At 48.9% G+C, this 24,087-nt stretch overlaps 1 long non-coding RNA gene across 23 annotated transcripts in view; it reads left to right on the top strand.

Moving 5' to 3' along the window:
* Positions 1–24,087, top strand: part of LOC109443383 (uncharacterized) — a 243,067-nt gene that overhangs the window by 179,756 nt on the left and 39,224 nt on the right. For 2 of the 23 annotated variants that reach the window (XR_016021474.1, XR_016021477.1), the window contains 2 exons: positions 3,182–3,388; positions 3,874–4,011. The exons of 16 other annotated variants lie outside the window; for them this stretch is intronic. This is a non-coding gene — a long non-coding RNA (uncharacterized LOC109443383). The remainder of the gene's footprint in view (positions 1–3,181; positions 3,389–3,873; positions 4,012–24,087) is intronic. 5 more of the 23 variants (XR_016021475.1, XR_016021478.1, XR_016021476.1 and 2 more) reach the window with 3 other exon arrangements.

The raw sequence follows: 24,087 nt of genomic DNA, 5'->3' as shown, positions 1-24,087 counted from the left end.
GACACAAATCCCAGCCTGTGCCCTCGTTCCTTTAGTTAATACCCTTCGGTGCCCCCTCACCCCCACCCTCAGGTGAATGCCCTAATATCTTCATGGTCGTTGTGTGGCTGGTGAGGCCCTGGTGGGTGCTGGCTGGGCTGCAGGAAATGCCCGGTCTGGGCAGTGGGAGATGGCCTGACACCCCCCCCCCCCAGGGGAAAGGTGGCCTAGCCACCAAGAGCAGCAAGGATGCAGGCATGAAATGGCTCAAAGAGGATCAGGGTGGGGACGTTGGCTCTTTCTCTGTTGAGATGGGGACATTGCAGGCTTCTGAGCCGATCAGATTTGTGTTTTAGCTGGATTGTTCTAGCTGGAAATGGAATGAAAGTGGCAAAGATGGAAGCAGATAGACCAGTTAGGAAGCTATTGCGCTAATCCAGGTATGGCAGGAATCCAGGGAAGAGGTGACGGTGGCCTGGCAGAGCACAGAGGAGGAGATGGTGAGAAGTGATCAGACATGAATATATCGTGAAGGTAGAGTTTGCTGTCCCAAGCCTTTACCTGGAGCAGGCAGAGAATGCAGTTTTCAGTCATTCACAGGGGTGATCAGCAAGGGGAGTGGAGGGGGGTGTTTGTTTGGGGGTAGGGGTGGAATTGTGATGTTTAAGATGTTCCTCAGACAGCCAAGGAGAGAGATTCAGGAAACAGCTGGATATATGAATCTGAAGTGGGAAGGTTACTTTCATGTGTCATTTTTGGCGAGGCCACGGCATCCAGATGTTTGGTCAAACACCAGTTTCGATGTCACTGTGAAGGTATTTGTTTGGATGAGATTCACATTTATATCAGCAGACTCTGAGTGAAGCAGATTACCGTCCATAATATGGGTGGGCCTTGTCCGATCAGTTGAAGGCCTGAAGAGAACAAGACTGAGGTCCCTGAGGAAGCGGGTCCCTAAGGAAGGCCCGCAGACTGCCTTCGGACTTGAGCTGCACCATCAGCTCTTCCCTGGGTCTCCATCCTGCTGGCCTACCCTGCAGGGTTTGGACTTGCCAGCCTCCACAACTGTGTGAACCAATTCCTGTCTCTCTCTCTCTCTCTCTCTCTCTCTCTCTCTCTCTCTCTCTCCATAAAGATAGATATAGACATAAGCATATAGATATCTTATTGTCTCTTTTTCTGTTTCTCCGATGAGCCCTGACTAGTACATGAAGTTAAGGGGTAAATATTTGGGGACATATTTGCAAGTCATGGTATTTATGTCTTGAGCTTGGGTGTGATGACCAGGAAGGCAAGTGTGGGCAGAGCGCAGCAGTCCCCAGAGCTCCCCGACACCAGTCAGGAGATTCCCACACCACGTGAGCGTGCGTACTATTTATTGAGTGCTTACTATGTGGCAGACACCCTCGCTGCGGGGTGTTGCCTCCTCTGAAAACCAGAGCCATCTGTCTCCTTATTTGTTCTGGAAGTTTGGGAAATGATCCCAAAGGAGATACCTATGTATGTGACTGATGTCTTGCACTTCCTGTGTGCCGACCCCTTTACCGTTCTGGGCAGCAGAATGTCATGCAGCCATTCCTTCTGCTGTGTCAGAAATTGATTATTCCAGCATCTTCCTTCCAGACCATTTTCAGCCCCCATAGCCTCCAGCCTCTTGAAACCATTTAGCGTCTCTTGATACCCAATAATCCTGTTTATTAAAATGGGTGGAGCCTCTTGGCTGGGCCTTGCTGGTAAAAATAGTTCTGCAGCCCCAAGGGACAGGGTCATTGAACTTAGTGAGTTGACAAACATTTGGTGTGAATAATGGAAAGTGCAAGACTGTGGTGATGAATTGCCCTCGTCCTTTGTTCCTTGTTTTCTTGGTGAGGCAGAAGGTTTAACCCGTATTTTCCAAGAACTATGCAGGTAGGTTGCTGGTGAAAATTGATTTTTAGGGAAGTATTGTTTGTGTGCATGTGGAAACCATGAAGCAAAAATAACACTGAGCAAGCGTCGGCCCGATGACTGGACCGGAGCTAATTGTGGTGCCATGTGTTTGAGCCACTCTGTCGGATGAGGCGTGACTTCTGCCTGAGGTGGATTTTACTCCTGACTCAGCGCGACCAAGGAGCCTTGTTCTAGCCAGCTGTCAAATGGATCACCTACTTCCTAAGGCTGTGATTGGTTCTAAGCGGGATGGGGGACAGCCTCACAGGTGGAAGGGACACACATAGGTCTTTGTGTGAGGAACACTGAGTTCCGGTTCCCACCCTGCCCTTGGCTTGCTGTGTGACCTTGGACAAGTGTCCTCGCCTCTCTGAGCTGCAGTGTCTTCATCTGCCATAACTTTGGGCTAGGTGGTTTCTGAAGGGTGCGACTGTGGCCATTGGGAGGGGGCCTGTCTTGAATAAAGGGCCAACCCTCCCTCAGCATCCAGGAAGCTATTGTTCTATGTGGGACCAGTGCTGCTCAATTAATTTTTGGACTTTATAATACAATGAAATTTCCTAAATTTTACAGGTGGGCAATAAACTCAGGAACATTTACAACATCCCATGGGTGGCACCTGTCACCGATAGAGCCCATAGGTCTTCAATTAGCAACTCAGTGTGACTGTTTGGTTCCTCATGAGTTATCACAGGCGTGGGGCCAGGAGGTGAGGGAAGCTCATTTGGTTTATTTCTGTCTCGAAATCAGTACAAGTAATGTCAAGGAACTAGGGGAGCAAAACCAAACTGGAAAGTGGGTCACAAGTTTGCTGTTGCCCAAAGACCTAGAGGTAGGGCCTGGCTTCCTTTTCTCCGGAGCAGAAATGTCAGCCTGAGGCAGCGGGCTGGGTCAGCACAGCTCCTTGCAATTTGCCCCCAGGTGCAGCCATCATCCCTGTCCCTGGCTCCGCGGACTCTGGCATTCAGAGCTGGAGGGAATGATACGGGATTTCAACATACTCATTTTCCACTCATCAGCATGTCTGAACAGAGCTTTTGTGCGTGGATATGTGCGTGGGTGTGTACATATCCATTATTTTTTTAAACTGCTGCCTAGTATTCCATGGTTTTTTCAACTATTCCGTATTAACAGGCATTTCGCTCTTTTCCATTTTCCCCTTTTGTTTCTAGTTCCCCCGATGTCATAGAATTTCTTTTTTCACTCATCCTACACGCCACATCTACCTCCTTACCTCCCTCCCTCCCACCTTCCTTTCCTCCTTCCCTTGCAGCCATCCATTTATCAAGCATGCTGTCCCTACAGATGCTGGGTGGACAGGCAGACTCCTGAGGCCTTGCCTCCAGGGCTCCAATCCCATGGGAAGCTAGAGAAGAAGCACAGGATGGCAGGGGGTCCATCTCGACCCAGAGCCTGTTTTCTAATTTAAACCGTGAACGCCTCCCTGCTGGCAAAACAGAAACAAAACAACAAAGCCACAGTAAGTACAGTGCCTGCAATACAGGAAGGGCTCAGCAAATGTTAAGTGAAAGTAATAATGATAATACTGCTTGCAACAGCGGTCCCCCATCCCAGGACACCCCCGTTTGGTTGTACCCCAGCTTTTCTGAGCACTACTCTTTCATCAGTGAAAGACTCTCAAAGGGAAGACGCCCAGGCCTGTGGGCAGTGGTTGTGCCCAGATTAAAATGAGTCATGTCCCTCCCCACAGGGCCCCCGGGCCAGGAGGGCACCAGGGTTCTCTAGAAGACTTTGAGTTCCTTGTGTGATGCCTGTTTCCACACTCTGCGGAGCTTCTAGAACATGCCCTTTTCTCTCCTGCTCGTCCTTTCATTGGCTGTGTTGCATTTTTCTCAAGCCCTGAGAAGGGACGTGCAGGGATCATGAGGGCAGAGAGTGCCTCTGTTATCTGGACCTCGTCACCCCATCTGTCCTTTGATTTGCGTTACTGTTCCCACTTTTTAGATGAGGAACTGGAACTTCTGGGAGTTGTAAACACCGAGACTGAGATTCAAACCCAGGCCTGCGAGGTCACACAGATGCCTGATACCCTGCCCCTACCTCAGATGCTATATTTGGGTTCTGATCCATCAGCAGTTATTGGTCAGTAAGTACAGGCTGGGCGCTGTGCCTAATTTTATTTGTTTGCTCATTGTGGTTTTTAAACTGTTTTCTCTAAACGAGGGGACTGTGCCTATAAGAGGTCCCTGGGGCAGAATGCTTTGTGTCCTTCTATTGTGACTCTGGGTTATAGCAGTGAGCTGTCGGGAGGGAGCCCACATGTAGGAGCAATGCTGCCTGGGATTCAAATGCAAGCCTAGCCTCTTAGTTGCTGTGTGATCTGTGTCCAGCAATCAGCCTCTCTGGGCCTTAGTTTCCATATTCTGTAAAAAGGAGCATGTGCCCTTACTTGGAGGGGGACGCTGAGTATTTGCAATGTTAAATATAAAATATGAAGTGTGCTGCCTGGTGCGTAGCTGGCATCAATGAGTGGTAGCTATTTATAATAATAATAATAATAATTATTATTATTATTATTATTATATGTTAGCATGTACTGCTCTGTCCCTTCTGAGGATGCAGCCCGAGCCTTATTCATCTTGGCACCCCCACCTTGTAATGCAACTCTTGGCACATGGTTGAGGGCATGTGACTGAATGGATGCCTGAACAAACATATGGGCCAGTGGTTTCTCAGGGCCACTCTGGCCAGTTGTTGGGGGACGTGTTTCCTGGAGTCTTATCCCCTGTGGTCAGATTCAGGCCAGGACAACGGTACGGTTATTCCATTGTTCCCAGATAACATTTCCTATCGTAACGTCTCCATGGGGCAGCCTGGGCCACACCCTGCCCTCCTGTCCTATCATCGACCCCCACTTGGACCTGCCCGTGAAGAAGGCTTTCATGGGGCCAGCGCTGCTGCTTTTCTCCGCCTTTCCCTCCATTACGGCAGTCGTTTGTGGGGGCATTTCTCTCCCTAGACCTTTTCCATGTTCCAGTGAGGACCTAGAACTTATTACATAAAAACACTTTACATTAGCCTCACTCTTCATCCCGTGACCTACGTCGCCCTGCTGGGGCCTCACCCTCACCTTGTCTGATTGGTCAGTCAGTCCTACCCCTAGTCTACTATTGAAGAAACTGAGGCTCAAAAGGGACGGGACTGCTAGTCACGGAGCTGGTGAGTGAGAGAGCCTAGCACATCACCAGCTCTGCACCTAAGTACCGCTTTTCCCACCGCAGCTCCCTATGTGGTTGTGTTATGTTGGTGATCTATACTCTTCCCCTATTTCCAGAAGAGGTGTGAGGGGTGAGCCTCACTCGGCATGATCCACGGCACTTCCAGGTTACCTCTGTCATTCCTGCCCCATGGGTAAGAAACGGTGGCCTGGAGAATCCAGGTGGCTGCTGGAGTGGACACAGCTCTGGGTGGTGACACTGTCCCTTCTGCCATGTCTCTCTTTCCTCTTGCATTTGACTCTTCCATCAGTTGTTCTCCCACTGGGCTCGGCCTTGAAATCACCTGAGGAATTTAAAAATCTTGCTGTTGGGACCAGACTCCTAAAGATTCTGACTTCATTAGTGAGGAGAGGGCCTGGGCGTTGGGGTTATAACACGCCCTAGGTCATTCCATTGTGCAGCAAAGTTGAGAATCACTCTTCCACCATCCCCTTCCGCGGATGTGAGGAAGCTAACCAGTAGGTAGCGATCCCCAGACTCTCTTTCAGAACGTAGTCCAGCCTTCCTAAAGCAACCCTTGACTTGCTTGGTCCTGCTCAGCTTCATGGCAGCCCACATTCCAGAAGAACGGACGGTGCTGAAAGAGGAAGCTGGGCGACAAGGGAGGGGGGAGCAGTCCCCAGAGCTGTCGTGTGTGTGTCCCTGTTGTATGTTGGGTACTGTCCTAAGCACCTTGTGTGTATATTACCTCATCCGGTTTACAATCCACACACTTAGCACTAAGAGGCCTCTGCTGATATCATCCCCGTTTCGTAGATGGAAAGACATGGGGTAGATAAGTACGTTGTTCAAGCTGGTAGGGGCAAAGCTGGGATTTGAAGATAGAGAGTGGGCCGTGGAGGCCACCATTATAGCCACAATGTCTGCTGCTTTGCAGGGTGATGTGGGAAGCATGGTATACTGGTTCCCCCGTGGCTGGGGATTTGCTCTCGCCAGTGGATCCTTCATGGTGAGGCAGAAGCGTCAATCTCATCTGCCACTGTGCTGCTCAAGAGCCCCTGTGACTCGCTGGGACATCTGTGAGAGAAAGGCAGACACTAAGAAGGACACCCGTCACAGCCTGGCCCGTGGCCGCCGTTCTTTCATACTCCCTGTCACATATGCTGTCACTCCTATCTGGAAGTGCCCTCCCGTTTGTCTGCCTGGGGAGCTGCTACTCTCCAATACCTGCCTCAGATGTCTTCATCTCTAACGTATGCAGGAAGATTCAGTGATGCCTTCCTCCTCTTTCTCAAAGCTCTTGGTCCCTCCATCTATGATGACATGGACCTTTTTCTCAGTGTCCTCCAGTGGTTCGTGAGTTCCCCAAGGACCAGGGCTCTGCCTTACTCATGCTTTTTCGCCTCCCCTCAGCACCCACCGTGGTGACCGGTGGATGGCCAGCCTCTGGCAATGGAGGGTGACCCCCTTTCCCTTAGATTCCACTTTACTTCTGCCATGGAGACACATTATCTTCCGACAATCAGAATTTTCTGTTTGTAATGAATGCTTTCCTTCAGGGTACCTTGGGCTCCAAATTGCATAATTGACATTTATCGTGTTTTCTTAGATGTTAGATTTCCTATAATCCCGGGCTGTGATTTTAGAGGAATGCTGAGCCCTGTGGTAATTTGCCCGTGTCCAGCCTTGGGCGCTCTGCATTCCTGACCATCACAAGGCAAAGAAGAAAGCCAACCAGTTCTGGAAATGGCCTGGGTGAAGTTGCTGCCTTGTATAGGGCCTGGCTTGATTCCTGAACTTAGCCTCCATGGGCCAGAGGAGGCAGGGGCAGGAGGGATGGTTTCGAAGAGAGCAGAAGGGAAATATATTTGTTTCCTCATGTGCTGCTGAGGAAATGGCAGCAGTTGCTCACCAAGGCGTAGTAAGGCCCTTTTAGGAGAGCCCAACCAGATAGGGTGTGAAGAGGGTGGTCACACAGATGGGAGCCATTAGACTGCCAAGATGCAGTATTGAGACTTTGCGACAACTACAGCAAAGGGCACAGAAAAGTCAAGTTTGTGCCTGGTGAATTCTTAGAATTAAAAGATGCTGGGTGAATTCTTATAATTTATTCTACAGAAATACATGCATAGGTGCCGATGGAGTGAATGGGACCTACATCTCAACGTTGCTTGACATGGCAAACGATGACACACTATCTATCCATCTATTTACTTATTTATGACATAGAGTGCCTAGTGTATCATCAGATTACTGGATATGTAAAAAACAGGAAAGGTTGACCCAAACTCAGGGAACAAAAAAAATAGTCAATAGATAACAGACTAGAACCAAGACTGCAGAGCTAAGTTCACACTGGTGTCATAATGGATTATTTTTATTACGTAGACTATTTTTTTAGAGCCGTTTTAGATTTACAGAAAAATTGAGCAGAAAGTACAGGACGTTCCCAAATTCCCCCTGTCCCCACACATGCACAACTTCCCTCACTATTAACCTCCCACACCAGAGTGGTCCATTTGTTCCAAATGACAAACTTACATGGACACATCATTATCCCCAGAGTTCATACCTGACATGGGGTTCACTCTTGGTGGTGTAGATTCTATGACAAATATGTAATGACATGCATCCTCCACTCACTGCTGTATCGTGTGGAATAGTTTCACTGTCCTAAAAAAATCCTCTGGGCTCGTCCTGATGAGGCACAATTTCAGTGCCCCTCAGTTGGGGACTGGTTGATTACATTGTGATACATCCACAAAATGGAATACTCTACAGCTGTTTAAGAGAATTTGTGGCTTTATGAAGCTATATGGAACAATCTTGATGCTATATGAACTATCAAAAAGCAATGTCAACCTTAATAATGTTGATTTTTTTTTTAAAAAAAGCATAGAACAGTGTATAGAGAGTGTGTTAACAGCTAACAGCTATACTTAACACACAGCCACCGATCCCAAATCAGCTGCCGGTACTTCCTGCATCTACACTTCACATTCTGTTATTCCTGCCTCTTTACTGCCCTGGAAATCCAGGAGACAGACCGCTCCTTGAGGGCTGGACCTGGTCTGTCCCTTGGCAGTGACATCGCCGAGGTGAAATCCAGGGCCAGGCACATAGTAGCCTTTTGCCATCAGTATCTGTGAATGCGTGAATCAGCGAACAGACGGGGGAATTTTCTTTCCGTAATTTCCTTCTACCTGCTACTCAAACACGGGAGCCTGGAATGGAAACCCCAAAGCTCCTTCTCCTGGGCTCTGTCCCCGATGTCCCCTTTCCTCCCTTGAGTGTCTATGCTCTGCAAGGCTTTCCTCATTAGTCCCCAGGTTACAGAGACACAAGGAGCAAAGGAGAGGCTTGTAATGGACCTTTGAAATGATAATACCATACGTAGCTGACATTGTTAGTTAAGTCAGGCAGCTCTGCCTTAATTGATTTAGTTGTAGGAGCCAAGCCACCCGGCAGCTGGGATCAGACTTCCGTCTGACAGCACACCGGAGTCAGACCGGATGGGGTTTGAGGCCGAGCTCTGGCGTGGCCGCCTGTGTGACCTTGGCCGTGTTACTTAACCTTGCTGAATCTCAATTTCCTGACCTGTAAAAGGAGGCCCACAATGCTTCTGTTGAGGTTGTCCTGAGGATTAAATGTGATCACGTAAGTGGAAGTGCCCTTCGAGGACAGACGAAGGTGACAGTGCTTGTTGCGTAGGGAGAAGGTGAGGGGGGCTCCCCTATTGTTCTCAGGTGCCTCATCCTTCCCGGGAGAAAAATCCCAACTCCAAGTCAGATAGGTTGTAATTTGGCTCTCACTCCTTTATTCAGTGCATTTCTCTCGGCCGCCCAGGGCTCTCAGCTTAAGCAAATAAATTACCCCGCTCCTCCCTGCTCTGTGTTCTGTAACCAGCCATATGTTGGAGCGTGATAGAGATTCTTATCAGCCGGGTAATATTACCCAGCAAGGGATGACATTTCTTATCAGAGGCCCTGCGGAATCAGAGATAGCAGTCCTTTCTTTTAGCGGCAGCCAGGCCTCCATGTGCAGGGCTGGCAGGGAGGGTGAGGGGGTGGGCCTGGGCCCCTGGATGGGCAGCCTGGGCTGCAGTGGGCATCAGCTGGCTCTCATCTCTCAAGACAGCTATTCCCAGTAGCCTGCCTCGTCGGAAGTAGGCCATTTTGAGATGTTTGCATATGATAGAGGCAGGGCAGGGCCCAGGAGGGTGAATGAAGAAGGAAGGCCGGAGCAAGATGAGGCTGGACCCACTTGGGGTGACGGCAGAGCTTGCACAGATGGGGCCTTGCACATGTACAGAGTCAGGTGGGCCTGTTGCAGACCCAAGTCCTGGGGCATCTGCCCTGTGGCTCTGTAGGGGGGAGGCGGCCGAGGCCAGGTACCCACCAAATTCTTGGCTGTGGGAGTGGTGAGGTGCCAAGTAACCTCCCTGTTGCCCTCCAGATACCCCCTGTCCTTTTCCACCTTGCTCTGAGCCCACGAGGCCGACCTGTGTAGATGCCCCTGTGCCCCGGCTTCTGTTTGGGAGGCACCGGCAAGATGGGAAGGCAGGCAGGGAGTGAAGTCAGGGCATTTATTCTTCTGCCTCCTCCCTGCTGGGTCCCTGATTGACACAGGCAAGGTCTACACAGAGGGGCCTGCATTTGAACCCTGATTTTGGCATGCATTTGCTATGTGATGTGAAGTGGTTTAACCTCTCTGCACCTCAGTTTCTTCACCCGTGGTATGGGGGTGACACCACTTTTCTTGCTGTCTGTCTCCATTTGCCTTTGGGTTTCATTGATCCCTGTGCCTCCCTTTTACCCTGAGAGACTGGAGGGAGGGGCACTGTCCATTAGGGCCTGTCTGAGGTCACAGCTCACTGCAGACGAAGTTATTGTGTGGGCAGAGGAGGTCGAAGTGAGCAGATGATTTGGGTCCTGCAACCTCTGTTCCGGACACGTGCTCAGGCCTCTTCCTTTCCTGATTTTTGGGAAGTCCTGCCCTGCCCAGCCCTGCCCTCAAGTACTAATCTTACTATCATTAGAAAGGGAAGGAGAAGTGGTTTTTCTCTCTCCCTGGACCCCATCCAGCCAGCGGGTCCTGCCTCAGCTTCCTTCCTGTTGGCCCCACTTCCTGTTTCTTTCCATCTCTCCCACACCTCTCCAATCATGAGCTCCATGCCAGCTGTGCTGACTTTCCCTGTCCCTCACCTCTCCTCCTAATGGCCAGGGCCAGATTCTGAAAGTACAGCACTAACCATGTCCCTCTCCACTTGAGGAATCTGACCTCTTAGCGTGGCACTTAAGGACCACCTCAGTGTCACCCCATCCTGTGATTCCATCCTGGTCGCTCTGAACCCCTCCTGCGGAGCGTGGGTCCTGGTAAGCAGGTTTCGTCCCTGTCGTTTGAACCTGTCACCATCTTTCTTTGACTTCTGTGTGTTGATCTCCCCTCTTCTCCTCCTTTGCGTGCTGAGGGTACCTTCTCTTCACCGCGCTTCACGGACGTTGTGTTTCTGTTGTGTGTTTTTAAATTTTATTGGGGAATATTGGGGAGCAGTGTGTTTCTCCAGGGCCCATCAGCTCCAAGTCGCTGTCCTTCAATCTAGTTGTGGAGGCGCAGCTCAGCTCCAAGTCCAGTTGCTGTTTTCAATCTTTAGTTGCAGAGGCCGCAGCCCACCATCCCATGCGGGAATTGAACCAGCAACCTTGTTGTTGAAAGCTCACACTCTAACCAACTGAGCCATCCGGCCTCCCCTCCTGAAGCTCAGTGGCAGCTCATTGTCTTCAATCTAGTTGTGGAGGGCACAGCTCACTGGCCCATGTGGGAATCAAACTGACAATCCCTCTGCTTAGAGCCCACACCCTAACCAACTGAGCTATCCAGCTGCCCAGATGTTGTGGTTTTTTTTTCTTCTTTTTTTTTTTTTACACATTGAAGGCAAAGCCATCCACCCGCAAAAAGATACGAATCGCTTTATTACGATACTCGCTTTATTGAGGTGGTCTGGACCCCAACTTGCAGTATCTCCGATGTATGGCTGTGTATACACCGGTATCACCATCCATCAGCCTTAGCTCTCTCGTCTGTGCAATAGTGAGAAGTGGGACCCTCTGAGGTCCACATGGGCTCCTCAGAAGGGCTTTATTTTCCTGAACATATCCCACCCCTTGGTCGGAGATGGACTGGAGGCAGTGGTTGACGAGACAGGAAGGAGGTGAGATTGTTTCCCAGCTGGCTTTGGAGCAGACAGAGGTCCTTTAGGATGGTGATAACACTCCTGATTAATTATCATAACGCGTCTCCTGTCGTCCTCACTGTCAGTCGGTAGAACCCCTCGGACAGAGGGCTGACTGGAAGCTGGGGGCAAGGCCAGGCTGGGGCAGCCAGCCTGTATCTCCACGTGCCCAGCTGGTTCCGTCCTTGCATTTGACGGGTCCCTCTGATCTCCCCACGTACAATGGATTGCAGGGGGAAAAAACAACTTCCTGGCCTGATTGAAACCAATTTGAAGGAAGCAGCTGGCTTTGATGGGGGCTAGGAAACAAAATCCAGGGAGGGCGATAACCTCTTGCCAGTCTGAGTTCTGCGTTAACTGGGGAGCTGCTGGGTGGCTGTACGATGCTTTCAAAGTGGTGGGAGTTAAAATTCAGTGTGGGAACAGTACTACCAGCAGGAGAAGAGCCCGGGTTTGGGGGTTCCCAGGTTTGGAGGCTCTATCAGTGACTTTCTCTGTTGCCACAAAGTGAGGGATGCACTCTGTCCCCTGGTTTCTTTATAGTGGCCAAGTGGAATTTGCTGGACTTACCCCCTTGTGAAAAGTAAATGCTATTACCTGTATGTGCTTAAGATGAAGCTCAAGAGAAGCATGGAAAGAACTTGACAGTGTTTTGGAAATCACCAGGCTTACATGGGAAACTGAGGCTCAGAGAGGTGAAGTGTGGTCCAAGGTCACACGCCATTTGGGGCTGAAGCCAGGTCCCGGTCCAACTGTGGTTTTTCCCCTCCTTTTCCAGTAGACGTTCCAGGCCTCCATCTTCTTTCCTGTCACCTGTTGACAGAAGCAGTGATGGTCCATTTCAGCCGTGCCGGTTGACTTTGTGTTCTGGGTTTCTTCCTGAGTGGCTTCAGTTGGCAGGTGGCCTCTTGCCACATGCTCTAGGCCCCCCAAGGTTTAATGTGACAGCCTCTGACTGCAGGTCTCATTTATTTTGCTACTTGTGTGATCCACGCATGATGGTACATCATGACTGTGGGCTGAGAATATTGTGTCCAGGCAGCTTTGCAGGACTAAGTGGCACAGAGTGGGGGAAGTGCAGTGTGATGGTTACCGATAGGTGTCAGCTTGGCTAGGCCACGGTCCTGTTGGTTCTGTTTCTCTGGAGAAACCTGATTAATGCATGTAGACTTTAGAATGGGACAGATCGAGATCTGAATCCCAGAACTGCCACTGCCTTAGTTATTTACTTCCTTCACTGGGCCTCATTTTCTCTGTCAGTAGAATGGAAATAATATGAAAACCTGCTACGTGGGTGGCCATGAAGACTACACAAGACAATAAATATAAAAGTGCTTCATATACCACCCGGCACAATGCTCCACAATTAATGTCGGTTATTGTACAGTTTATTGTTGTCTGCAAGCCACGTAGGCTTATGCGTCAGGGATCTATTTATTGGCTGCACTGCAAACCACCCCAACACTGAGTGGCCTCCAACAAGGACAGTTCCCTTTCTCAGAGTCTCGTAGGGTGGCTGGGTCCTGCCTGGGGGTGCCTGTTCTCACTGGGACTCTTCTGGAGACACTTGTGGCCATTCATGCAGAGCTCTGCCGAGGCCGCCTGGCCAAGCTGGCTTCACTCACATGTCTGGTGACTCAGTGAGGGTAACTGCAGTGGCCGGGGCCTCTGTCTTTCCATGAGGTCTCGTCATCAGTCGTTCAGCCAAACCTTTACAGGAGCCTGGATTCCAGGTGGATAAAATGAACGCTGCCCGGCCTCCCAAGAACTAGGCGCAGAACGGGCACGCATCTCTCCTGTCACATTCTACTGGTCAACGGCCAGCCAAGATTCAATGGCAGAAATCTGCTCCACTCTCAATGGGAGAAGACGCCTGCTCGTACAGACATGGGAGGAATTCTTGGCAAACATCACTGACTGTCCACCCCAGGGCTCAAGCCACTTTGCATGTTTATGACTCTCAATCTCTACTCTCTTTAACCTCCAGTGTTATCTATTATAATGCAATGAGTACAGATAGGCATTCTGGAGCCAGTCTGTCTTGCCTCTGTCACTAACTAGCTGCGTGGCCTTTAGGCAAGTTTCCTCTTCTCTTCCTGCCTCAGGCTCTTCATCTGGAAAATGGGGAGGACATTAGGAGTAAAGTAGGGCATACGTGAGGATTCACTGAGCTGTATGTGTGGGTGCATATGCATGCCTGCAATGTGTATATATGCATGTAGACGTATACACGTGTACACATATGTACGAGTATATGGGGATAGGCGTGTATGCATAGGTATATACATATACATAAATATGAGTATTTGTGTGTATACATGTATGTGTATATATAAACGCTTGTGTGTATATGTATATACACACGTGTGTGTGTGTGTGTGTGTGTGTGTATATATAAATTTAGTGCATAACTCATAAGGATATTCCTGTTTATACATATGTTTGTAGCTTGCTGGGAAGTCCCAACCTGCCTTGCCCTGGGCCTGGTCCCACTGTTTTGCAGAGAATTTTAAAGTTGAACCTGTGGTCAATGCCTTTTGCCTTCTCCTCCGCAGGAGGGTTCCCAAGCCTGTCCTTGGGATGTTATCAGTGGGTCCTGGTAAAATACGGATTATTTCTGGGCCCCACACCTGGCCTGTTGAAACTGAGAGGGGGATTTAGAGTGTGAATATTTCACCAGTTACTCGGGGGTTATTTTGATGGAAACCCTCACAATGCTGCTTCTGCTGGCGGCTGGTCTCCTGGCTGCCCAGTGCTGCCTGCAGTGGTGCCGTCTTCACCCTCTGATGACGATGTTTTCCTTTCCCCTCCCAGAAAAACCTACTGCATTCTACTCACGCACAGCCAGGGGCTCAAAGGGGCACAAAGCACAGGGCCAGTTTCATGTTTGGGTTTTCAGTCTAATTTAGTGTTCTCACATCACGGAGAAAGACACTGTCCTCGTATTACCTTTTCCAGGCTGAGCTGAGGTCAGGTTTGGCTCTGGGTGGCCAGACCACCCTGGGCCTCCCTCCCTTTCATTATGAGCTGATTTCACTCAAGGTACAGCTTCTGGGCTATGCAAACCCTTTGCTTTGTTAGTTCCCCGAGTCTTCCCACTAAGAAAAACACAGCTGTCATTTATTGAGCAGCTATGCAGTGTGTGTGTGTGTGTGTGTGTGTGTGTGTGTGTGTGTGTGTGTGTGTGTGTGTGTAGTTTTAATTATTATCCTACAGGAAAGATATAGTTTAATTGTAATATATAGTAAAGATATATTTAAATACTAATTTATCCTGATGCCAGGAGATAAGAAATAATTTACAAAAGGGCATGGAGCCAGCATTCAAACCCTTGCCCACCTAGCTGGAAAAGCCCTTTCTCTTTCCAATATACCAGAGGTGGCATAAGTTAGATTTCTTTTTAAGGTCGTAGGACCTAAATATTTCCCTTTAATGTAGGTGAATAGAATCTTGCAGAGGAATTTTTTCCCCATTCAAAATGTACAGACTGTCCTTGGGGTTACAAACATGTTCCGGAAAGTCGGGAGCTGCCCTAGTGCTGGCCGAACTGGAAGGTCCAGGAGGTGTGAGTTTGGCTTGGGGTCAGGCCGCTCACTGCTTTCCTCTGTCCAGTCTTTCAGTTGTAAACATGTTTTCCTCCCCGCACTTTGGCACCCGTCATGATTCAAATTCCAGGTTGCCAGCCCTTGTAGAAAGGGATTCGGATCTTAGCGTTCAATCACCCCAGTTGTATGTGCAGGGCTGTGCCACAGTGCAGCACTTTCCACACTTAGCTGAGCCTCAGAGCTGTCTGGAGAGGACCCCTGCTTTGCAGATGAGGGAAAACAAAGGCTTTCGGGGTGAAGTCAGCCGCCTAGGTTTAAGTCTTCACAGCTTTAAGTCATCACAGCTACCAGGAGTCCTCAGAGCATTAGCTGAGTGTGTGGGAACTGTAATGAAGGCTTGGAAATCATGGAAAAAGATGGGTCGCTTCTTCATGAGCCGACGGTCCCCTCTGCCCGCACTGTGGGGCAGCTGACCATTGAATGCACGGATGTGGGTACCTGACCAGCTTCCGCACGGAACGGGAGCTCTCTCTGCCTCCCCTGCCTCCGTTCTCCAGTGTCTGGTTTGTGACGGAATCTTCCTAAGGAGGCATTGGATAACTTAACAAGTAACGATTCCATGTTACCAGTCAAACCACTGTGGGAGTATGGCACTTCTGTCTGGGCACCAGGCATGCTTCATTTCTATTACAAAGCACTAATTATCACTTCTAGAAAAATCCCCAAGTCCAGACAGACAAAAGGAAGGAGCTGAAAACACTTCTGTGATCACTCAGAGGTGACTAATTAAATGAACGGACCCATGCTCATCCACACATATACTTGTAATCGTTTGCCCGTATACCCATGAGCTTGTAAATAGCTATTTCACTAAGTGCATGATAAATATCTTCCATATTGACATGTGCTCTGCTGCTCCATCACCATGGGATTGCTTGGACCCCGAGCTTCGCCACTGTTCAGACATAAATGGCAGAACTCCCCTCATTTTTCTTAAGTATGACTGCAACTTTTGTGCTATTATGAACAATGCCTCAGTGAATATTCTCATAGGTAAATCTTCGCGACTCTATTTCCCCATTTTATTAGGACATAGTCCCATCAATAGAGTGGCTGAAGCAAGGACTGTTTAGGCTGTTCAGGTTGCCCCGTTCTCCTTGAGGAGTTTGGACCAGTGTTTCCTCCTACCACCATTTCCTGAGCCCTTCACGGCAGGGAACTGGGATGAAGGTGCCCTTTCCAGCTTCTTCTCTTGCGCACGTGGCACAGCACCAGACATGTGGCGGTTCACAGTCTGCCTACGTGTCCCTTCTTCAGAGGACCTCCTTCACTGTAAACTGTGTCATGCATGCCCTGCTTGTTCCCCTTCCAGCCCTTGGTGTCTATGACACACATCTCTAATTAATTAAATCACGATTTGTAATGTTTGGAGCTGAGCCTGGGTGGGTCTGGTTCCCTGTGGTGCCCTGGCAGCCAGCACGGTAGTTTATAATGGTCAGAAGCAAGGACTCACGTCAGAAACACCAGGACCTAGTATGGCTCTGCCCCTTGGCTCTCTTTGCTTTCTTGTTTGCGTTATCATGTTACCCTCCTCACACAGTGATGGTGAGGTTTAAATGTGATATGACACGCAAAGGGTGCAACACCTTACAGCTTATCAATGTTGATGCTCAGCCATTGTCACCTGGGCTGTGCTTAGTGGCTGGCAAGTGTTTCCTCTGTGCCTGGCAAGGAGTGTTTGACATCAGGGGTTGGCAAGTTGTGGGTCACAGGCCACAGCCCACCTACCACCTGTTTTTGTACAACCCGCAAGCTAAGAATGGTGTTTACATTTCTAAGTAGTTGAGGGGAAAACAAACAAAAAAAGAAGAATCATATTTTGTGATACATGAAAATTACGTGGAATGGAATTTCAGTGTCATAAATAAAGTTTTATTGGAAGGCAGCAGACCCTTTGTTTTACACATAGTCTATGGGGGCTTTTGTGTCCAAATACTATGAATGGCAGAAATGAGCAACTGGGACAGAGATGGCGTGACCCCACAATGGCCCAAATCTTTACTGTCTGGTCCTTCACAGGAAGAGTTTACTAACCCTTGGGTTACACGTATGAGCTTGTCTAATGCTGAATAGTGCAGGCTGTTGTTGTCACTGTCTCCATTGTATACATGGGGAAGCAAGGGACAGAGAGGTTAAGAAATTGTGTGAAGTCACACACGGCTGGTGAGTGGTGGAGAGAGGCTTTGGTTCCCAGAGCTGGGGCTCTTACTGGGTCCATCGTAGCATGCGTTCTGGGTCTTAGTAGGTGAGGGACATGAGGCAGAAAGAGGTGAAATCATGCATCCATGAGTGATAGAATCGGGATTTAGAACCAGCCCAGGGACCTCAGCATTCTTGGCCTTTCTCATAATGGGCTTTTTCCACCCCGCCGGTCTCCTAGTATCTATCATCTCTGAAACACAGGACCAAACACAGAAACGGAGGCTTTCAGGTCCATAAACATGCAGGTACCTGGAGCAGGGAGATGAGATGACAAGACTAGATACGGTGACGCACTAAATTGGAACTTTGTAAATGTTTGCGGAATGAATGAATGGACCTGGTGAAGAGCTCCTGGACTCTTATGAGATTAGAATCTGGGGACAAGACAGGGACCCCTGGGAAAAAGAGCAAACCCCAGGATCTTGTCATGGGAAGGCTATCTTCCTGGACACCAATTATGCTCCTCAGGTGGCCTGGGGGATTTGGGCCACAATGCCAAACGCTCTTTTTCAGTTAAAATTCCACCGAAGGAAACTGTTTTTCCCATGCCTCTCAACTGGTTTAGCTTTTGTTGATTCTGAAAGCTTGGTTTCTTTCAACAGCTTTGTTGAGATAGAATGCACGTACCATACAATTTACCAATCTTAGAGCATTTTCACCACCTCGAAAAGAAAGTCTATACCCTTTCACGATCGCCTCCCCATTCTCTGTCCACCCTTAGTCGTAAGCAACCTGTCATCGACTTTCTGTTGCTATGGAGCTGCTTATTTTGGACATTTCCTATAATGGAATCATACAAAATGTGGTCTTTCAGGACTGGCTTCTCTCATGTAGCATGTTTTCCAAGTTCAGCCACGTTGTCTGCGGTCTCTAATGTTCCCTTCTATGAATATAATGCCGCATTTTATCTGTTCATTCATCAGTTGATGGACAGCGGGCTGTTTCCATTTTTGGGTTATTATAAATAATGCTGCTATGAAGGTTTATGTACAAGATTTTCTGTGGATGTATATTTTTATTTTTCTTGAGTATATATACCTAGGAGTGGAATCACTGTGTCGTGCGGTAACTCTGTGTGTAACCTTTTGAGGAACTGCCAGGCCATTTCCCAAGGCGCCTCCACTGATTTTCATTCCCACTGGAAACTGCCTGTTCTTGCTATTCATTCATACTCCTCTTTAAACATAACATGATTCCATTTATACGAATTTTCAGAGTGTGCGAAATTAATCAATGGTGCTAGAAGTCAGTAGAGTGATTGCCTCTGGGAGGAGGGCAAAGACCAGGTGGGAAAGGTCCAGGGCACTTCTGGGTGAGGGAAAGTTTTTTGTATGTCTTGGTGGTTTAGTGGTTTTGAGTATATCCATTTGTCCAGACTCATCAAACTGTTCATTTAAGATCTGGATATTTCACTGTGTGTTAATTATGCCTAAATTAAAAACAAACAAGCAAACAAAAACCATAGGGGAGGGGCAGAAAACAATATATAAATTATCTCATGACGTGACTTACCTGACCCACCTTTCCCCTGGACAGAGGGCCTGTGCCTGGCAGGCAAGGCCAAGTGTAAAAGACTTTTAATGGATGTGATTAACTACGTCTCAATAGGGAGCCTCGTTAACACCAAGGGGGAGACAAAGGGGTTATTTTTCACTCTCCCAACTAGGGGATGCCTTGAAAGTTGTTCCCTGCAGTGGGGGAAGGGGGCTGTGGAAGGTCTGGTCCCAGACCCTTCAGCATAGTAGAGCTGCATTTCTCTTTGGCATTAAGACACATAAAAAAAAAAATAAATAAAATCATTTTCTCATTTGCAGCCAAACCTAGTCTCCATTTTCATCTATGGGGAGTAGGAAACTAACCTGAGTCTTTAAAACATTTTTTTTTAAGGCTGCATCATTCACCAGAACACAGCACTCAGGTAGAACACTCCTTAATCTTTCCTAAATGCATTAGTGGGTGATGAGCAGACAACAACCGGAAACAAAAATAGAAGTGAAAGGTTTTACCTTACCCCCCCCCCCCGCCAGCCCCCCAAGAATCTGCCAAAGTAATTCATGGATTGACATAAATTCACAGAAGATGAGGATTGGGCAAGCATCACTAATTACCCACGTTAAACCCAATAGTATAAAATTTTTGAAAAAATTGCAAAAATTGCATCATTTTATTTGTAGGCTAGGAAAAACATTTGGCTAGAAAAAAAGCCTAGAAATACAAACAAACACCACCATTATTTTTGGGAGGATCTGATTACGTGTGTGTGTTTTCTTATTGCTGATCTGCAATTTGTTTTTTTCAATTACCATTTATTGCTTGTGAATTACATTGTTAGGAAATTATTTTGGTTCTTTCACTGAATGGAGAGATGTTTCCTTAGGCTCCCCCCTCTCTAGAGCAGACATACCCCTCCCCTCAGCCCTGCTTACAGCTTACCAACTTTAAGGCAGTACTTTTAACAAAGCATTGAAAACATGAGCTTTGGAGTGAGCTAGGTCAGGGTTTGCTCCTGGGGAAGTCACAGATGTTTTCTGTCTCTTGGTTTCCTCATCGGAAGAATGGAACTGATAACACTGTCCCCGATGAACTGATGTGAAACACACACGGGAAAACTCCAGCACACTTGACTCGGCCCTTCCCGTCAATACCTTCTTTTCCAACCTGCTTTTAGCCCAACATCTTTCTGGTACCTGGTAGCACTCAGTACTCAGTCTAGATGACTTCTGATGGCTGGCCTGCATCCCTGACATTGCAGAAGCTTAAATACACCGGCACATAATGTTTGGCATGTGTGTCTGTCTGTGCGTGTGGACACACAAGCACACATGCAACACTTTAGTGGTCGTGGCTCAGCATGAAAGAAAACCTCCCTCCCGTGGGTGAGTTAAGACTGCTTGCTGCTGGAACTCGTACCTATGTATGACAAACCAAAGATAGAATGAATTGCAGCCAACATTTGGTTGACAGCACTCTTTATAGTCTTCCCTGCAGTAAGGTCTCGGGCAGCGGTGGCTTCGGTCTGCAAGCAGTGTGCCCAGTATGTTGGAAACGTTCTCATCCTGCCAATCAGGATAGTTGAATGTCCCGTCCAGGTCCAGGCCTGGCCGAGTGTGAGTATCGCCGCCCCCCCCCCCCCCCCCCCCCCCCCGCCCAGCACTGGGGGAGGGCCTAAGCAGAGGGTGAGTCAGGGTTTTGCAAAGTATGTTTACCCTAGTGGAACATGCCGGGTACACGTGGGCAGAAGAAATTTGCAGGCATGCAAAACAGCTGTGCGCTGTGAGCTCTGTGTTTGCCTCCCCTTCTCCTGCTTTCTTCCTCCAGAATCGTCTTCCTTAGCCCACAGTCAGCTTCTTTTCATGGCAGTGGTGTTCAAACTTCAGTTTGCAAATGGTCAGCTGGGAAGCTTGCTACAAGGCAGATTCCTGAGGGCCCCCAACCCCCAATTTCTAACTCAGTGGCTCTGGGTGGGTCTGGAAAATGGCATTTCCCCCAACCTCTCAGACAGGTCCATTTGACCAGGAAGGCGCTAGAAGCAGAGTGTCTGGGACCTGTCAGGATTTCATGTGCCCACAAACAAGGTTGAGAATAGATACAAGTATTAGTTTCAAAAGATGAAAACAAAGCTGAAAACTTGAAGTAGTGATACATATTTACATAACTTTGTCGTACTTTGTCAGGTGCAGCTCAGCTTTTGCAGTCAAATGGGAATTATTTTTAATGTGGGAGCTGTACAGTTTTAATATATTTGACATGCTGTATGCCACGCCTACGAAAGCCCGGAAAAAGCTCTAACCCTCTGGACCCAGCTCTGGGAAATAAAGTCCTAGACGATTTCTTGCTTTTAGCATTTTCAGTCTGGAAGGGCCCTTAGAAATGTCCTCCTCCAATGCCCAGGTTTTACCATCAGGGAAACCATGGCCTAGGACGAGAATCAGTTGCTCAAGGGCACATAACAAGTTACATTAGAGTGCGGACTAGGTCAGCACCTACCTTGCGTGTGCACAAGTGTGCAAAGGGCTTGTTACATCCCCTCCCCGCCCCCCCAACCGTCTCTTTCACTATGGCTTCTCTCCCCTTTGGTCCCTGTATCCTCAGGCCAGTTTGACACCCAGACTGGAACCCCGAAGGGAGGGTAGGAAGGTAGTCGGGGGTGGCAGGGTGGAAGCCACTAACCAACAGGTATTGCATGTGACAAGGCCAGGCTTCAGCTTAACCCCCTGCAGAGGAATTAGAGTTGAATCACTTGAAGCTGAGGCATGAAAAGCTGGCCTGGCAGGCTTCTCAGCACCCACTGAGCACCTACTACGTGCTGTGTGTGGGGGACCACTACTGTGCAGTGGGGGACAGCAGTGAATACACCTGCGGAAGCCCCTGCCCCCGGGGAACTCACATTTGTTCATCCGTCCATCCGTCATTCACCAGATATCTGCTGAGCACCCTCCTATGTGCCCGGCACTCTGAGCAAGGCACGTACAGAGCTTCGGTTCTAGTGGGGGAGGCAGGCTGTAAGGACGATGAGTGATCCATGCACAAGTGGGACATTGCAGACAGTGCCAAGTACTAGGAAGACAGTTAAAGATCATGAGAAGGGGGGGACTGGATGCAGGGTGTGCCTGGGGAGAGGGTGGCACTTCCTCCAGGGCTAAATGGCCTCTGTCCCTGCGCCCACATCAGCAGCGTTGTCAGCAGCCCACCTCACCTGGGAGGCGGAGAGACTTACTGCAAAGTAAGTAGACTTTGGGATAGAGACCTACGGCCTGTCGGAGTGTCGACGTCCTTGTACTCAGGGGATCATGTTCGTATCCTAGCAGGCGTTTCTCGGCTACTGATGTGTGGTGGAGACGGCTCTCCCTGCGTTTTCCATGCACTTCCATTACCTGCATTCCCTCCCTTAGTTGTCACAGCCTTGCGATGAGGTTGGCGGTACTATTAGTATCATGCCAGTTCACAGAGGAGCAAACTGAGGCCCAGGAAAATGAGGAGCTTGCTCAGGGTCACCGGGCTAAGGAGGAGGGAGCCAGGTTCCTTAAGGCTTCCAGAATTGTTGCCTTCCTCTCCTGGGGACTGGAAGGAAGTGATTGTGATGTTGGCAGGAGAGTGTGGGCTGCAGAGTCAGGCCCATTCTTTACTCTCTGGATGCCTCAACCTCTCTGAGTCCCAAATTTCTCATTGGTAAAATGGGAATAAATATACCTGCCTTGGAGAGTGGTTAAAGGGCCGAAAGAAATGGTGGTATTTCAGGGCGTTTAACCCTCAGTAAATGTTTTAAGACATTTTAGAATACAGTGTTGCTGGTTGAATGAATGAATGAATGTTAACTTCCGTATACCCTGAAAGGTGATGTCCTTAGGCCTCTCATTTTTTTTCTGACTCTCTGCCTTCTGGAGATTACAATTGTACTTTCTTGCCATTGACCAGGTCAGGCCAATAAGTAATGAGCAGAAGTGATGTGCCATTCCTGACACACTCATATGTGCGTATACACACACACACACACACACACACACACACACACACACACACCTGTGCCTGGCAGTGCCCCTTTCAGCCTGGTCTGGATGGTGCTAGCCCCAAGTACAGTCTCTGGTTGACTGTGATGAGCGATTGCCTTTTGCTGTTTTAAGCCACTGAAATTTGAGAATACATGTTTGTGTCGCATCATATTGCTGCTCCTGACTGACAACCTGCAAGGCAAAGAGGTTTGAAAGATCACCTTGAATTGATTGGTAGGGTCTGTCTGGAGCCCCGAGTGGCCAGACATTTTCAGGTACCATCTGGTCTCTGACGGATTGGTGATGCCTGCCATGCTCGCAGGTGGGACATGGAAGCTCTGGGTCTCCTGCCTCCCTCCCTGCTATAACTTTTTGGAGGTCTTCCTAACTGGGTTCTTTTTCTAGTCTATTCTGAGGGCTACCCCCAGACGGATCTCCCCCTAAATTTCTCTCATTGGCTGCACTGCTTTACAGGGTCTTCACCGTTCTCTTTCCCAGCACAGACTCCTCTGCCTGCTTTCAAGGTCCTCAAAATTCTGGCCCTAACACTCCCGGCCCCTTCCAGGACTCCTGGATGTTTTCTCTCTGTTCTGGCGTCGAGGGGCTCCTTGCTGGTCACTGAACACACAATCCCTTTTCCCTGCTGCAGGCTTCAGTCAGGGGCCCCTGTCCTGGTTGCTGCCCACCTGCCCGCCACCCACCTCTGTGGCCATTTTCAAATCAGGCTTTCAGAGGACTTCCCTTTTCCGCCCACTGTGACCTGCTGTCCAGCAGCCAGGCCATTCAGTGCCCCCACTCATCAATCTTGGGCTGCCTCGTTTTGTTATCTCTCACTTCATTCCTCCACGGTTATCTAACATTCCTCATGTTGAAATCTTGACTCCCTACCTAGGTTCTAGCTCAAAGAATGGCGTCGGTGTTGCAATTCCTTGCTGCGGTGTCTTAGTGATAACAGGCACTTGAGAAATACATTTTTAAAGAATTAGTTCGATTGGTTGGTGCAGGGCAAGGGAGCAAAGTCGCCTAAGGATATCTCCCTCGCTTCCTGTCCCGTCCATCCTTCTTCTCCCGCCTGACTTTTCTTCCATGGCTAGCATGGTCGCGGTGGTTACGAGTATGTCCACTGCCTGGTCATTATACTTCCAATCAAAAGGTCTCTTTTGAAGCAGCCCAGCTCCAGCCACTGATGTTATAAACTCTGGGATAAGAGACGCAGAGGAAGTCCGGGCAGAATGAGCCAGGAAGAGAATCTGCTCTGGGAGGCATGCTTCCCAGGGGACCTGATGTTTAATCTGGGCATGGAAGGAAGAGTGGGAATTAGACTGACAAAGGGGCAGTGGAGATCCCAGTCTGCATAAGGGCCTGGGGGCTGGAGAGATGGAGGCAGGTGTGAGCAGGAGGCACCAGGGAGATGGAAAAACAAATTATAAAGAATACCCAGAATCCCAGAGCCATAATTCACCCAACTACAC

Source organism: Rhinolophus sinicus, chromosome 6 (assembly GCF_057876585.1).
Source record: "Rhinolophus sinicus isolate RSI-liver-muscle chromosome 6, RSI-T2T, whole genome shotgun sequence".
NCBI lineage: Eukaryota > Metazoa > Chordata > Mammalia > Chiroptera > Rhinolophidae > Rhinolophus > Rhinolophus sinicus.
The sequence above is the reverse complement of the archived record's forward strand: the minus strand, read 5'-3'. Positions and strand labels throughout refer to the sequence as shown.